This window comes from Trachypithecus francoisi, unplaced genomic scaffold (genome assembly GCF_009764315.1).
Source record: "Trachypithecus francoisi isolate TF-2019V2 unplaced genomic scaffold, Tfra_2.0 Lachesis_group10, whole genome shotgun sequence".
Classification (NCBI taxonomy): domain Eukaryota; kingdom Metazoa; phylum Chordata; class Mammalia; order Primates; family Cercopithecidae; genus Trachypithecus; species Trachypithecus francoisi.
In genome coordinates, this window is record NW_022681455.1 from 38,005,475 (window position 1) to 38,021,955 (window position 16,481).

General features: G+C 39.7%; 1 protein-coding gene across 1 annotated transcript in view; it reads left to right on the forward strand.

Annotated features, from left to right (window-relative positions):
* ZFAND3 (zinc finger AN1-type containing 3) overlaps positions 1–16,481 on the forward strand; it is a 340,799-nt gene that overhangs the window by 166,780 nt on the left and 157,538 nt on the right. The gene's annotated exons all lie outside the window — the stretch shown is intronic.

Consider the following 16,481-nt stretch of genomic DNA (forward strand, 5'->3'; position numbering starts at 1 on the left):
AGAAGCCTAGGACTTAGTCTGTTAATTATCAGAGAGGTCATTGCTGTATGTGTTGTGTGTTCATGGGGCTACTGCACCAGTAATACTTCCTTCAGCAGTCTCAAAAGTTGAATGAGAAAATTGTCTGAAAAAAATTAAAAAGGGATGTTTTATTTCTAATCGTTCAACAATATAAGACTTCTAGTACTTTAGTTTTATTTTCTCTCTGTCTTTAGCTTATTAAATAAAGATCTGTAAACTAGGCAGTGAGTGTTTATTGAGCATCAGGTATGTAAGGTACTAGAGGAATGTGATACTCAAGGGGAATTCTTTTATAAAATAAAATTTAAGCTGGATGTGGTGGCATGTGCCTGTAGTCGCAGCTTCTTAGGAGGCAGAGATAGGAGGATCACTTGTGCCCTGGAGTTTGAGGGCAGCCTGGGCAATGTAGCAAAATAAAAAATAAAATAAAACAAACATTTCTTTGTAATGGAATAACTCAGTTTAACAAATACTGATACATTAAGAACCTAGGCTCATGCCTGTAATCCAAGCACTTGGGGAGGCTGAGGCGGGTAGATAGCTTGAGCACAGGGATACGAGACCAGCCTGGGCAACATGGCGAAACCCTGTCTCTACACACACACACACACACACACACACACACACACACGTCAGGCCTGGTGGCACGTGCTGGCGAAACCCTGTCTATGCACGCACGTGCGTGCGCACACACACACACACACACACCCCCTGTCAGGCCTGTTGGCACGTGCCTGTGGTCCCAGCTACTCGGGAGGCTGAGATGGAAGGATTGCTTGCGCCCACGAGTTTGAGGCTGCAGTGAGCTGAGATTGTGTCACTGTTCTCCAGCCTGGTGACCCAGTGAGACCCTGTCTCCAAAAAAATAAATAAATAAAGTTTAGGTTGCTGTTATTACTTATGGTTCACAGTGCCACCAACATAGCAAAGCACATGTAGTTGAGAAAGAAAAAAGAGGAACAGATAAAGGAGAATTAAGTTAGAAGAGGTAGATGAGACAGGAGAGGCAGATGTTTGTCAAGTTGTGAAGCTATGTGAAATTTGCTTTTTCTTATTTAGTCTTTTTATGCCTGAAATATTTTGTAATCTCAGATCTATCCATCTAACAAGTCTTTATCGAGCACCTCCTGTGCTAAAAGCATTTTGTTGCTGTGGCAAGACTGAAATAGATAACCAGCTCTCTCAGGGATGTTTGTATTTTAGAAGGAAAACACAAAAGTAGACATTGTCTGCAGATACGTTTGATTTGGCCTGCAGTGTTTTCAAAATAGGGGAGATGGGCTGGGCGCGGTGGCTGAAGCCTGTAATCCCAGCACTTTGTGAGGCCGAGACGGGCGGATCACGAGGTCAGGAGATCGAGACCATCCTGGCTAACCCGGTGAAACCCCGTCTCTACTAAAAATACAAAAAAACTAGCCGGGCGAGGTGGCAGGCGCCTGTAGTCCCAGCTACTCGGGAGGCTGAGGCAGGAGAACGGCGTAAACCCGGGAGGTGGAGCTTTCAGTGAGCTGAGATCCGGCCACTGCACTCCAGCCTGGGCGACAGAGCGAGACTCCGTCTCAAAAAAAAATAGGGGAGATGTCACATAAATTCAGAGTTTGGCTTCTCTTTACAAAATATAATTTTTGTTTCTTTTTACATTTCTTTGTGGCTCTGGTTGGCGGGAGTTGAGTAGATATTGCCCTTTAGACTGGCAGGTATCCTTGAGTTTGCCAGTTTAAACTACTCCCTGTTGTCCTGAGCCTAGCTTACTTTACTCACTTACATTACCTACCCTATCCTTTAGACATTGGAGTTTGTGGTCTGTTAAGTGACTGAGCTCTTATGGGATTCATCAGCTGTTACCTAGGTGAGGATTTAAATGGATTTTGGGGGTGGTGGTAGTGGTTGCATGTTATTATAGGCACCAGAAATTATGTTCAGTAAGCCACTACCAGTACCTGCTGTGCAAAGAAATATCTTCCTTGGGGAGTGAAGAAATAACCACCAATTTTCTTAAGTGACAGTTGTTGGTTTATCCTTAGTTTAGTGGATAAAAATAAATGTTTAAATTAGTAAAAACCCGAATACCTCCCAACCCAGTCTGTCCAGCTTTATGTTGACCTGGCTTTTAAAATTATTTATGTATTTATTTTTGCATTTTGGCAGTTCATTTACTCTTCTTTCTCTATTTAGGAAAGTTCAATCATTATAGCAAAGGATGAGTCTCTGAAGAAGGGAGGAATGTTATATTATTTAACTATCCATACTTAACCAGGAAGGAGCGTATTTTCCCCTCATTAAGAAGCCTAAGTATTAAAAAGCAATTAATACTTTATTAAAACTACAATTACTTTTGCACCAACCTAATAAGTGACAACTATATCAGTGAAAAAAAAAAATCTAGAATGTTTACTAAATGTTCCAGGCACAGGGAATACAAAGATAAGTAAGACATGTTCTCATTCAGATAGGCTACAACTTATCAGTGTCAGAATTTACATTTCACGAATATAGGGCAATGATTTATCTCTGAGCATTAAAAGCCTTGAAAATATTTAAGAATGTTTAGGCTGTAATAGGACTTTACTTTGAATCTGATTGCGTTACCTGCTGTAAAGTGTGAAATTTAATCCCAGTTCTAGAAAACATTATAAACTCAGAGCAAATGAGTGGAGTTAGAAGTGAATAGCCAATGGAATTCTGAGCATGAGAGAAACTCATTTTTGTGATATGACGAGTCAGAGGTTGCAGGTGGTGATGTTCAGAGGAATACATTTCTAGATTTTGGAAAAAATGATTCCAAATTTTGAACAAGTTTTGAATTTGCTCAAAAAGTCCTCCTAGTAGCAATATTTAGCATTTCTTTCAATTGGTGAGCATTGCCAAAAATGTTTACAATCAAATAAGGAGTTAGTAGTGGGCATAGAATTCATTTTATAGAAACTTTAGACCCTGGAGTGTACTATTCTGATAAAGATGATGATACCTATACTTGTGTATGTTAGTGGGACTGTAAATCTGAATCTGTAAATCTAAAAATGTAGTCGGCATCTCAGTGAAGTGGTTGTACCCTTTTAAATGGTTGTTCCAACTCACCTTTAGAACCTTTGTAAACTTTGAATACCCTGGCCCTGCTCCTGACTTAGTGACTCTGAGTCTTAACCCTTGTGTAAGCACTACTGTTCTGCCACAGAATTTCTGAGATCATTTGCTAGCACTTTGTTGAATCAGGATGGAGAGAGGGGAGAGGAGCAGGAGCCAGATACTCAGGTTGGGGTGACATTCCAACTCTTCTCACTGGAAAGTGGCACAGATGTAGTGACCCTCGGTCATGCTTTGGTCTCAGCTGCCCTTTCTTTAGAAAGTTGCATTATTACTGTTGGATATGCCTTCAAAATGAAACATCCTCTTTAAAATAATCTCTTGAATAGATTTAGTATTTTCCGGGAATAAATTCTGAGTTTCTCAGGCAAGTCCAGAACTATTCTAATTACTTGCATATTCTTACTCTTACAGAGCTTGCTTTAAAAACTACTGGTTAAAGTTATTGGAGTTGGAAATATTGTGTAAATTAAATTTTTTAAAAAAGTTTTTAATGCTTCCTTAGAAGAAAATATTAATTTTGCCAATAAGTAGAAAAACTGGAAGCAAAGTTCCTATAGTAACGTTCTTTGCCTTTACATTATTATTACCCAATTGGCCTGTGATTAATGCTTTTTCCTGACAGCTGTAGAAGCACATAGGATTTTTTCTGTATCACTGCATATGAACTTCGATGCTGCTTTCCTAGTAAGCTGTGTAAATATGTGGTCTCAATATGTATCTCCAGTTTGACCTTTATGTTTTTATTGCTGCCAAACTTTGTCCTTGCTGTGGTATCTCACTACATCTGTTGCAAACTTTTCCTCATTACCACCCCTGTCAGAAATGTCATTGCTCTAAAAAAATTTTTTATTTTGTCTTTGTGTCTCTCAATTCCTGACATTATGCATTATTTTCCCCCATGTAGTTCAAGCTGTTCATTTTCTCTCAATAAAGCTTCTGTTTACAAGCTTACTGTTTTTTTGTTTTGTTTTGTAAAATTACAATATACTGCTTCCTAAATGCTTACTCGGCTCTGTATCTTTCAAGCCAGCCTCATTCTGAGTTAAAACAAATACCTAGCATTGATTTGTCTTCATAGTTCTTCTAGTTTCTCTTGTTCCTGTTGGTTATTTAAGGATGTGGCCTTAACTTAGATTCTTAGCTCCTCCTTTCCTCCCTCCTTCCAACATTACTGAATATTTGCTCTATGTTAGGGACTCTTTTGGTCTTCAGAAATAGAGCAGAGAGCAGCTTCCCGAGTGGTGTGCTTGTTTGCATGTTTTTTTTTAAAGGGTCTAGTTTTATTCATTTCACAAATATTTAGCTGAACTGTTTTTTTTTTTTTTTTTTTGAGACAAATCTTGCTCTGTCGCTCAGGCTGGAGTGCAGTGGTGTGATCTCGGCTCACTGCAGTTTCCATTTCCCGGTTTCAAGCAATTCTCCTCCCTCAGCCTCCCCATTAGCTGGGATTACAGGCACCTGCCACCATGCCCGGCTAATTTTTTGTATTTTTGGTAGAGACGGGATTTTGCCATATTGCCCAGGCGGGCCTCTAGCTCCTGACCTCAGGTGACACCTGTCCTCCTTGGCCTCCCAAAGTGCTGGGATTATAGGCGTGAGCCACCACGCCCAGCCGAGCTAAACATTTGAGGTATACCAGGTACTATCCTAACATAGGGATATAGCAGAAAATAAAATTGGCAAAGTCTCTATCTTAAAATACCATGATTTGGGTGGCTAAAACAATAACGTGCTGGCCATTGGATTCTTTGTGAAGACCCTCTCCCTGGTTTACAGACACCTTCTTGCTGTGTCCACATGGTAGAGAGAGAGAAAAAAAAGAGATCAGCTCTCTCGTTTCTTTTTATAAGGACACTGATCCCATTCACTAATCCCATTCGTAAGAACTCTACCTTCATGACCTAAATAGCCCCACAAGGCACCACTTTCTGATACCATCACATTGAGGAATAGGCTTCAACAACGAATTTTGGAGGGACACAAACTTTCAGTCCATAGCAATAAAGATCAAGCCATATAAGTTATCTGGGGAAAGAGTGTTAGGCAGAGGTGACACCAATTGCAAGGGCCATGAAGCTGGAGTGTTCCAACATGGGTTCAGGAACAGCAAAGAAGCCAGTGTTGGCTGGCATGGTAGTTTTTGTGATTTTAGTTTTTGTGATTTTATTTGCATTTAAATCTGGAATCCATCTGGATGTTAAGTGAAATGCTGTTTCTAGAAGAAGGTTGTTGAAGTGATACTCTAGAAAGTTGGATGCAGAGCCAGAGGCACAGTGCTCACCTAATCTGGGACATAGAGCAGTTTTCTCGAAGAGTTTCAAGAAAAGATAACCATAACGGAGACTAGCCTTGTCTCATGCTTCTTATATTTATCCTCTGGGAGGATTTCATTGGCTGTTACTGGTATAGCCCAGGGCAGTGGTTCTCTAACTTGAGGGCTGAATCAGCATCATATGGAGGGCTTGTTAAACTCTAGACTTTTTACTAAGTAAGTCCCACCTCCAGAATTTAACTCTCTAGGTCCGGGTAAGAGCTGGAGAATTTTTGTTTTTAGTAAGTTTTCAGGTGATGGTGATAGTCCTGGACAATACTTTGAGAATCACTGGCCTAGGGGTTCTGAGCTTAAGCTCTGGAATCAGAGTTTTGCGTTCAAATTCCTTTTCTGGTATTTACTAGGCTGTGATTTGGGATACTTTTCTGTGTATTCCTCTTCCCCTCAAGCCACAGTTTGCTTTCCTTGAACCCAGGACATGTACTTCTTAGAGGTGCTGTGAAGAGTAAGAGAAATACTGTATTTGAAATAGCACATAATTGAAACCTGGCAAGTGCTCCTAATAAATATGAGTTGCTGGTGCTTTTACTGAGCTCTCTCTTTGGTCAGAGTGTCTGACCCAGTGCTGCCCAATAAAAATATGTAACATAATTGTAAAACTTCTGGTAGCCGTGTAAGCAAAATCAAAACAAGGCAAAATAAATTATTTTAACACAACATACGTGAAATAATTTTAAAATATCAGTATAAAAGTATTAAGGTTTTAAAATATTATTTTCTTTATACTAAGTCACTTAATTTGGTGTGTCTTTTGTACTTAAGCACATCTCAGTTCAGACCAGTCACATTTTAAGTGCTTAATAGCCACATGTGGCCAATGACAGCTGTTTCACATGGTGCCAGTTTAACCAGCACTCTTTCTCACCCTTTCCTCTTGGCCACCCCCATTACAGATTCTTAGTCTAATTAGTTATAGACGTGGAAGTAAGCTTGTTTTAGTTAATGCAGAAAGAATGACCCCAGGCATAGCAGGCATCCTTTACATGCTTTTCTGTCTCTTAAAAGTTCAGTCAGGGATAAGAGTTTGTATTCCTGGGAGTCAGTTTTCACTAAGGATGTCGTGTCACATACAACCCAATGTCCTTTGAAAGATCTCTTTTTTTAAGTTCTATGAGTTTGAATATTTCCCACTGGAGGAGGGTCGCTGGAAACCCCAGGAGTCTAAGGAATAACTCCACCTGATTCTTAAAAGCTGGTCACGTGTGCTGACATTGGTTTCCAGAACTCAGCATCTTGACTCATTGGACAGGCATTTCCCCTGTGTGTGTGTGGAGACTGTTGTGAAGGAGGATCCCCTTAGGATTTGTGATTATTTTTATTTTATTTATTTATTTTTTATTTCATTAAAAAAAATTTTTTTTTTCTTTGAGACCGAGTTTCACTCGATTGCCCAGGCTGGAGTGCAGTGGTGAAATCTCGGCTCACTGCAATTTCTGCCTCCCAAGTTCAAGCGATTCTCCTGTGTCATCCTCCTGAATAGCTGGAATTATAGGTGCCTGCCATTACGCCTGGCTAATTTTTGTATTTTTTTGTATTTTTAGTAGAGATGGGGTTTCACCATGTTGGCCAAGCTAGTCATGAACTCCTGACCTCAGGTGAGCCCCCTGCCTTGACCTCCTAAAGTGCTGGGGTTGTTGCAGTTTTAAACAGGGAAGTTTCACTTGCCCCTGTGTTTCTGGACAGTAGCGTATTTCAGAGGCGTGTGGTGTACTTTTGTCTTCAATTAAGTATTCATTTAGCAAATATCTGAGTACCCACTATGTGTTTGTCACAGTTTTCTTATGCTTTAGAGACCCTATTTTGGAGTTTCATATTTTTCAGTGATTGTTTTTTAATCTTTTAGCTGTTGTAAGCTACTCAATGAAATCCTACCAGAAATAGTTTTGGTTATTAAACTTTTATATTCGTTCAGCATTCTTTTGACATTTAACCCATTTGAAAATAAATGTATGAAATGTTAAGGTTTTCCTGCCTATGGGGATAAATCATGTTTGGTAATAACCTTTAAATTTATAAATGGGAAGTGTGATTTGCATTTTTTGCAAATACTTTTACTCTTGCCGACTGACTTTTTTAAAAATTGGGACTTTTCTTGTTACTTATGTAACAAGTTTGGGAACTGTGTTGTTTCTTAGACTAGGCTTTTAAATTCACTCGCCTTTAAAGGGCTCTCTTTTGAATTTGTATTTCTAGACAGTACTTCCTATACTTACAGAAAAAGGAATTTTATATATTTGCTGCCTATCATGTATCAGCATTTAATTTATCGTTTGCTGCTGAGAGAAAATGATGATTTAGGTGTGTTTAAGCAATAGAAGCAAAACCTAGTAGTGCAAATAGATGAACAGTGGAGCTCCCACAATCATTCTTCCCCTCTGTCATCTTTATTGTTTAAAAAGGTTCAAACCTACAGGAAAGTTAAAACCCTGGAACAGCGAATTCCTATGTATCTTTCACTGAGACTGACCAGTTACTCTCATTTTTCCACGTATGCTTTCCCTCTCTTCTTCTCCCTGTTGTTTTTTTTTGCTGTTTTGTAGCTAGTTGCAAACATTGACACTCCACCCTTAAATTCTTCAGCATATTCTCCCCAAGAATAAGGATATTATTTTACATAGCCATAATATTAATACACCTAAGAAAAATATCAGTAATTCCATAACATTGAATATATAATCCCATTCACATAGCTTTAATTGTCCCTCAGATGTTTTTTATCGTAGTTTTAAAATTAATCCAAGATTAGGTTTAAGTGTTTGATTATGTCTCTCTTATTGTGTCCGGAATTGGTGGGTTCTTGGTCTCACTGACTTCAAGAATGAAGCCGCGGGCCCTCGTGGTGAGTGTTACAGCTCTTAAAGGCAACGCTTCTGGAGTTGTTTGTTCTTCCCAGTGGGTTTGTAGTCTTGCTGGCTTCAGGAGTGAAGCTGCAGATCTTCATGGTGAATGTTACAGCTCATAAAGGCAGCGTGGACCCAAAGAGTGAGCGGCAGCAAGATTTATTGCAAGGAGCAAAAGAACAAAGCTTCCACAGTGTGGAAGGGGACCTGAGTGGGTTGCCGCTGGCTGGCTTGGGCAACCTGCTTTTGTTCCCTTATCTGGCCCCACCCACATCCTGCTGATTGGTCCATTTTACAGAGAGCTGATTGGTCCACTTTAGAGAGCTGATTGGACCATTTTGACAGGGTGCTGATTGGTGCATTTACAATCCTCTAGCTAGACATAAAAGTTTTCCAAGTCCCCACTAGGTTACCTAGATACAGAGTACCAATTGGTGTATTTACAAACCCTGAGCTAGAGACAGAGTACTGATTGGTGCGTTTATGATCTCTTAGCTAGATATGAAAGTTCCCCAAGTCCCCACCAGACTCAGGAGCCCAGCTGGCCTCACCCAGCGTATCCCACACCAGGGCCGTGGGCGGGGCTGCCTGCCAGACCCCCACTGTGCACCAGCACTCCTCAGCCCTTGAGCGGTTGATGGGACCCAGCACACACAGCAGGGGGCATGGCCCCTCTGGGAGGCTCAGGCCGCAGCGGGAGCCCACCGTTGGGGGGTGGGTTGGGGAGAATTGGGGGGGTTGAGGGGGTTAGGGTATGGCGGGCTGCAGGTCACCAGCCCTGCCCTGCGGGGAGGCAGCTGAGGCCGGGTGAGAACTCCAGTGCAGTGCTGGCGGACCGGGCACACCCTCTGCAGCTGCTGGCCCGGGTGCTAAGCCCTTCACTGCCCTGGGCCTGTGGTGCCAGCCGGCAACTCCATGTGTGGGGCCCGCTGAGTCAGCACCCACGCCTGCCGGAACTTGCACTGGCCTGTGAGCACCGTGTGCAGCCCTGGTTCCCACCCTCGCCGCTCCCTTCACACCTCCCTGCAGGCAGAGGGACGTGCTCCAGCCTGGGCCAGCCCAGAGAGGGGCTCCTACAGTGCCGTGGCAGACTGAAGGCTCCTCAGAAGCACAGCCAGAGTGGACGCCAGGCTGAGGAGGCACCGGAGAGCAAGGGCTGCTAGCACGTTGTCACCTCTCATTATTTTCATCTACGTGGGTTCCTTTGACAATTTTTGGTTTGTTTCTTTGTTTTTCCTGTAATTTTTTTTGAAGAGTCTAAGCCTTGATCAAAGTTTGTTTTATACAGTGTCCAACATTCTGCATTTATCTAATTGGTTTCCTCACAATTCAGTTCAGCCTAAACATTTTTTTGGCAATAATACTTTATTAGATGACATGCATTTGTTACTACATCACATTCCATAACGTCAGATTGTGCTTCTCTTGGTATTGCCATGTTTGATCATGTACTTAAGTTGATGACCACTAGATGATTTCATTGTACACATACATTTTTCCATCTGTAATTTGTAATCTGGTGAGTCCAATCTCACTTTTGGATTAAAATTTTTATTGTTAAGAAGTGTCTTTTCAATCTAGGAAAAAAGGTATTTAATAGCCTATGTCACTTTTTTTTTGTCTCCTTTATGTGACATAATGAAACCATAGAGCTAAAAATACAACCTTTGCTGATTTCTGTTAGCCTTTAAAAAATGATTTTATTTTTATTTTATTATTTATTATTTTTTTGAGACCAGGTCTCACTCTGTCACCCAGGCTGGAGTGCAGTGGCGTGATCTCGGCTTGCTGCAAACTCCACCTCCTGGGTTCAAGCCATTCTCCTGCCTCAGCCTGCCAAGTAGCTGAGACTACAAGTGTGTGCCACCATGCCTGGCTAATTTTTGTTTTCAGTAGAGATGGGGTTTCACCATGTTGGCCAGGCTGGTCTTGAACTCTTGACCTCAAGTGATCTGCCCGCCTTAGCCTACCAAAGTGTTGGATTACAGGAGTGAACCACTGCGCCTGGCCTGTTTTATTTTTAAAGAGACTTTTTCTTCAAATTATTGATAACATGAACTGTTTATTGTTACCAATTAAGTATGTGTGCACATCTGTCATTTCCTTTAAAAACTCAGGAATTTAAAGTAAAAAAGGTTTTCTGAAATATTTCATAGCTTGCCTTTACCTTACTCAGATCAAAATTGTCACGTGATAATGATTGGCTTAAATATATTTACATTATACAACGCAGTATTTTTGTTTTGTTTATTCAGCATGTAACTCTAAATTCTTTAGACTCTGTGATATTTTCATTTTTTGCAAAGCTACTGAAATCCTTGAAAGAGTGAATGTTACCAATAAAGAAATCATTATTGAACTACCATTCCAACAAAGTGTATCATAGGACCAGTAAAAGAATTGGATTTCTAACTTTTTAAAAAAACGATTTTTACATTTACTTACTAGAATGATGTGTCTGTGGTTCAAAGAACAAGTTCATGGAGAGAGACTGTGTGTGTGTGTGTGTGTGTGTGTGCATTTTGGCTTCTGTAAAAAAAAAATGTGATTACTTAACGATTATAATGTTATGATCCTGAAGATGATGGAGTCACTAGAGGAAAAATCCTTAAGTGTCTTCCATAGGACAGCAGCTTATTTCCCCTCCCATAGTGGACCAAGGAACCGAGAAAACACTTACTCTTTTGTTTGGTTTTTGTTTTTCTTAGAATGGCTTCTACTCACAATCAGGTTAGGCAGACCACCTGGTGTCTGCCTGTGAATGGGAATATTTATGAGCAGTCTGAAGCAGTTCTTAAGTGTCCACTTCTTTGATAGAGAGAAACTGCTTATTCCAAGCTCAGACATTACTTTTCCCTCAGAAATTGCCTGCCAACACCCCGCTCGTAGTAGAATGACTCATTATGAGCTGCAGTCTTAACATTTTTCATTGTTTTGACGTTGTATGCTTGGCAGGGTGTAGGGTGGTTCTTTACTTCTTCAGGGTGTCTATATTTATCATATACAATGTAGATGCCTTTATAATATTAAATATGTGATTTGTAACTCTTACTCTCCAATTTCCATCAATAAAGCACAGCTGCTTAGTTACAACTCAGGCTGGATTAAGCAGTTTGTTTTATTTTGTGGCTCACTGGAGTAATTTGAAACAGTGAAGATTTACCAAGGATATAAGGCCAGATTTTTGCAGGTGCTGTTCTGTGTTTTGTAAACAAACATCCATCTTTAGTGGCTAGATGTCAGGCAGGTCCCCCCAAATTTCTTGTGTACAGTAGAGATCAGCCCAGATGTTTCTTAGCCGGGGTGGGGGTAAAAAGAGAGTGACCCTAATGATCATGCTCGAGAGTGTTATCTTTGGTTGATCCAGTGGTTCTAACTGCCTTTGTTGCAGACAGTGTGTAGCAGTTTAACAGCTCCATTGAATATGTCAGTGAATGAATGAGAGAGTAAAAGTTGAGGATAAAAGCTGAAAGGTGATGGCGTGATAATACTGGAGACACCTGCGTAAAAATATTATATGGATGCGGTATGCCATGTCAGGGCAGCTATTGACTCGGCAGATCCTGTTAACCCCATAGTTTTTTTTTTCTTCTTCTTTTGAGGTGATCTTCTTAGTAGAAATTTAATTTTAACCTCTTTCTTGAAATGAGGGAAACTAATCTTGGGTGTCAGTCACATTCATAATTGTAGGGGCAAGCATTTTAGAAGAACTTACTGTTTTCAAGCATTAAATTCTCGACCCGAGTTCAGCAACCCAAGGTATTAATATGTCTAAAGAGCCCAGTCTCTTGGTTTCTTGTGCAGGTAGTTTTTGGGTTTATATTAATGAAAGGTTGTAGAGTTTCTACAATAATACAGGTTTACCCTTTTGGAAAATTGCATTATTAACATGCAATGATAATTATTTCTTCGCCACATTGTTGCAAAATTTAATTTTGCAGTGGGAATAAAAAATGTTTAAGAATTCAATTGATACTTATTAATTGTTGCCTATATATGTTATGTACTGTGCCTGGGGCGGGGAAATACAAAGATGAGTAAAGCAGGTCCCCTTCCTTAAATAAAATTTTAGTTTTTAAAAAGCCTTTTAATGAGCACAAAAAGCAAAACAAACACAGTTACTAAGTAAAATGGGTAAAAGTATATTTGAAATATCAAAACGTCAGCATGTGATTTTTTTTAGAGGAAACTATCAAATTATTCTAAATATAAAAATTTTAAATGAAATTTAAAACAGTGAGACTTGGCCGGGCACTATGGCTCATGCCTGTAGTCCCAGCACTTTGGGAGGCTGAGGCAGGTGGATCACTTGAGGTCAGGAGTTTGAGACCAGCCTGGCCAACATGGTGAAACTCCGTCTCTACTAAAAATACAAAAAAATTAGCAGGGCGTGATGGTGGGTGCCTGTAATCCCAGCTACTTCGGAGGCTCAGGCAGAAGAATTGCTTGAACCTGGGAGACGAAGGTTGCAGCAAGCCAAGATCACGCCACTGCACTCCAGCCTGGGCTGTAAGAGTGAAACTCCATCTCAAAAAAAAAAAAAAAAAAAAAAAAAAAAAAAGATGAGACTCTTATCTTTCTTAGCTTACAGAGAAAAGTGAATTTTAGGAGCAGATTTTCAGTGGTTATAGTTTTCCAACACTAGACAAATAATGAACACAAAATACATGCTGCTGTAAGATTATATTGATAGTCTTCGCAGTATTTCTCTTCAGCTTTATTATCTGATCACACGTATATGAATGGAATAATAAAACTTACATTTATCATACACTTGTTATGTACTTCTTTTTTGTTATCACAAAAGTATAAGTGTCTTCAATTTAAATGAGGATGCACAGAGATTAGTAACCATCCCACAGTTAACAGAACTAATAGTTTAGCAGAGCCTAGATTCAAGCTAAGCAATCAGATCTTTTATCCAACATTTCCTGAGTTCACTTATTCTTAGCTGCCCCTTTACCCCTAATAGGTTTTTTTGTTTTTGTTTTTTTCTGTTGAGTATGGTTTGGAAGAACCTGTAAAACTCTATCTAAAATAAAGGGATACATTAACTTTTCTCTAGGCTAATATTGTAAAAGAAAAAATTTAAGGAAAATTTTGGCTAAGTATATATTTTCTTTCAGGTTCTTTCTATATATACATATTTTTGCAGTGTATATATTTGTAATCTTATATTCTACAATATGGGACATTTCCCAAGTTTCTATTTTGTTTTCCAATTATTTTGAATTGTTATGTATTATACCACTGACCTAATTTATCCGTGTTTGCTCATCTTTTCCTCTACTTTTGGGATTGTTTTTGTTGTTTCAGTTTTTCATTATTATACATAACATAGTAATGAACATTTTCTGCATAGCATATTTTTCTTCTCTGGAATTATTTTTGTAGGATAAATTTCCAGGAGGGTCACATGTACTCTTGAACTTCATATGTTAGTCTGTGCCTGGCAGTACCTTGATTATGTGAATTAGATAGGGAGAAATAAATTTGCAGAATAAAATGTGTTATATTCCTTGTAAAGTCATTTTGCAATATCCAGTCATTTTGCATATAAATAGTAGAAAGGGGTTTAGTTATTTATACTATTTTCTTATTTCCATTGGGGAAAGTAAGAATTGGGGAGATACAGGCAATATTAAATTAGAAGTGCTTTAACATATCAATCTTCTTATTTGGCTTAGTCTTTTAGTTCCTATATTTTCGGGAGTATAATTGATATACAATTCCAGACCCTATAAGGAAAATGAGGATGGAGAAAAGAATAGCATTGTAATGATAGAAGAGGGTTAGGGAACTCCTGTTGACTCTGATGATAAGAATTATGATGGATTTGTCATTCATACAGAAAGCTAGGAACTTAGCTCAGATGCACGCATAGTGTAAGAGACAAGACTCAAATAAAACTACACAGGCAGTTCATATCACTAGAGAGCCCCAAGTTAGTTTCTACTTGAGGTTAAGACAGCTGCTGCAAGGAGGAAGGGACAGCTGTTGGGGTAAGCTTGTGAGCACTGTGAAGCACTTCTGTAGTCCCTTGTGCTCCGGGTGAATTAACTGGAGGTGCTTTGCTTTCCTTGTAGAGGGCCATGACCACTGTTTCATTCATCCTTTGAATCCTAGTATGTACAGTGCCTGACACATAGTAGTCCCTTAGTAAATGTTTATTCCATTTAGTAGAATTCATAGGTGAGCTTTGAAAAGAGTGGCTAGCACATGTGCAATGAAAATTGTGCTAGAGAAATAGAGGCTTATTAGGCAGATGTACCAGTTTGGTGGGAAGAGACTTTGGTGACTTCAGTGGATGGGTAGCAGAATTGGAAGATTGTTCAGGAAGAAGAGATGGTGTTAACTGCTATATTGAAATTTCCTTTGAAAACTTAGGTTCACACAAAAACCTGCATATGAATGTTTATTATAGCAGCTATATTATGATCTCCAGAAAATGGAAGTAACTAAAGATGTTTTTCAATAGGGGAATGGATAAACAAACTGTAGAATATTATTCAACAGTAACAAGAAATAGGCTGTCAAACCACAAAAAGACATGGATGAATCTTAAATGCAAATTACAAAGTGGAACCTGATTCAAAAAGGCTACATTCTATATAATTTCATTAGTATGACATGGAAGATGGAAAACTAAAGTGACAATACAGAGATGATCAGTGGTTACCATGAGTTCAGGAATTGAGGAGGGTTGAATAGGTGAAGCACAGAGGAAGTTTTAGGGGAGTGGAACTATTCTCTATGATCCAGTGGAATAGTGGGTATGTGACAGTTGTCGAAACATACAGAACTTTTACAGCACAAAGAATGAATTTTAATGTATGAAAATTAAAAAAAAAATTTTTAGGAGATCCCAGGATGGAATGCAGAATGTTTTTAAACAGACTGTATTACAGATGTATGAAACATCTATAATGTGGCGAGGGGTAGGGGGGAGGAGAAAAAATGCTGAACTAAGTAAATTTGGAAATAAGTGAATTCTGAAAGACTAAAGGCAAAAGGACCTGCATCTGAGTATTGTATTCTAGTTGATGAAGTTGTTTTTCATGGGCGTATAGGTTAACAGTTCTGATACTGTTATACATGTATACTGGAATTGAGCAGTTAAATGGATGGTGGAAGCCAGATTTCTCATTGTTGGGGTGGGTATTTACAGAAGAGTAAGAGGAAGAGGCTAGAATGGTCCGTGTGGTAATGAATTACAGAAGGATATATCAATAATGTGAATACTTAATGTGGATACAGATGGTTACATATAGAAATATTTACAGAGATGAAAGCATACACAGATTGGTATACACATATATTTCCTTGCTCGTGTCTCCTGAGAGGGCCTAGATGCAGCAACAATGATTATATGTAGCACCTAGATCCTGGTTTCTAATAACCATTCTCCAATAGAAGCAACCAGGGCTCTTGGAGAAGTGGTCAGTTCTAGGACTGCAGTAGGAAATATACAGAATGAGCCTTGAACGTATTATAGTGCTAAAGAAGTGCTTTTAAAAACCCCACAATGAGGGGGGCGTGTCAGGCGAACTGAAGAGCTCCCAGTGGCCCAAGCTGGAAGGAACTATTTGAGCAACAGAATAAAATACTAACAAGTTGTAACCCAAAGTATGAAATAAATATCCGGCCGGGCGCGGTGGCTCAAGCCTGTAATCCCAGCACTTTGGGAGGCCGAGACGGGCGGATCACGAGGTCAGGAGATCGAGACCATCCTGGCTAACATGGTGAAACCCCGTCTCTACTAAAAAATACAAAAAAATTAGCCGGGCGTGGTGGCGGGCGCCTGTAGTCCCAGCTACTCGGGAGGCTGAGGCAGGAGAACGGCGTGAACCCGGGAGGCGGAGCTTGCAGTGAGCTGAGATCCGGCCACTGCACTCCAGCCTGGGCGGCAGAGCCAGACTCCGTCTCAAAAAAAAAAAAAAAAAAAAAAAAAAGAAATAAATATCCGTGAGTCCATACTGATATATAAGTAGTGATAGATAACTAAAAGGGGGAGAAAGAGATAAATTTGCCATGTAGCATTCCAAATAATTTATGTAGATACTCTCCCATTAAGGAGCAAGGGGAGCCTGACTGTCTTTTCCTTAAGTGTGGGCTGTGTCCATGATTTCCAAGTGTGGAAAGGGAGGGAAAGTAACTTTAATGGAGAAACCTGACAAACATGGCCTCAGCCACGTGATCAA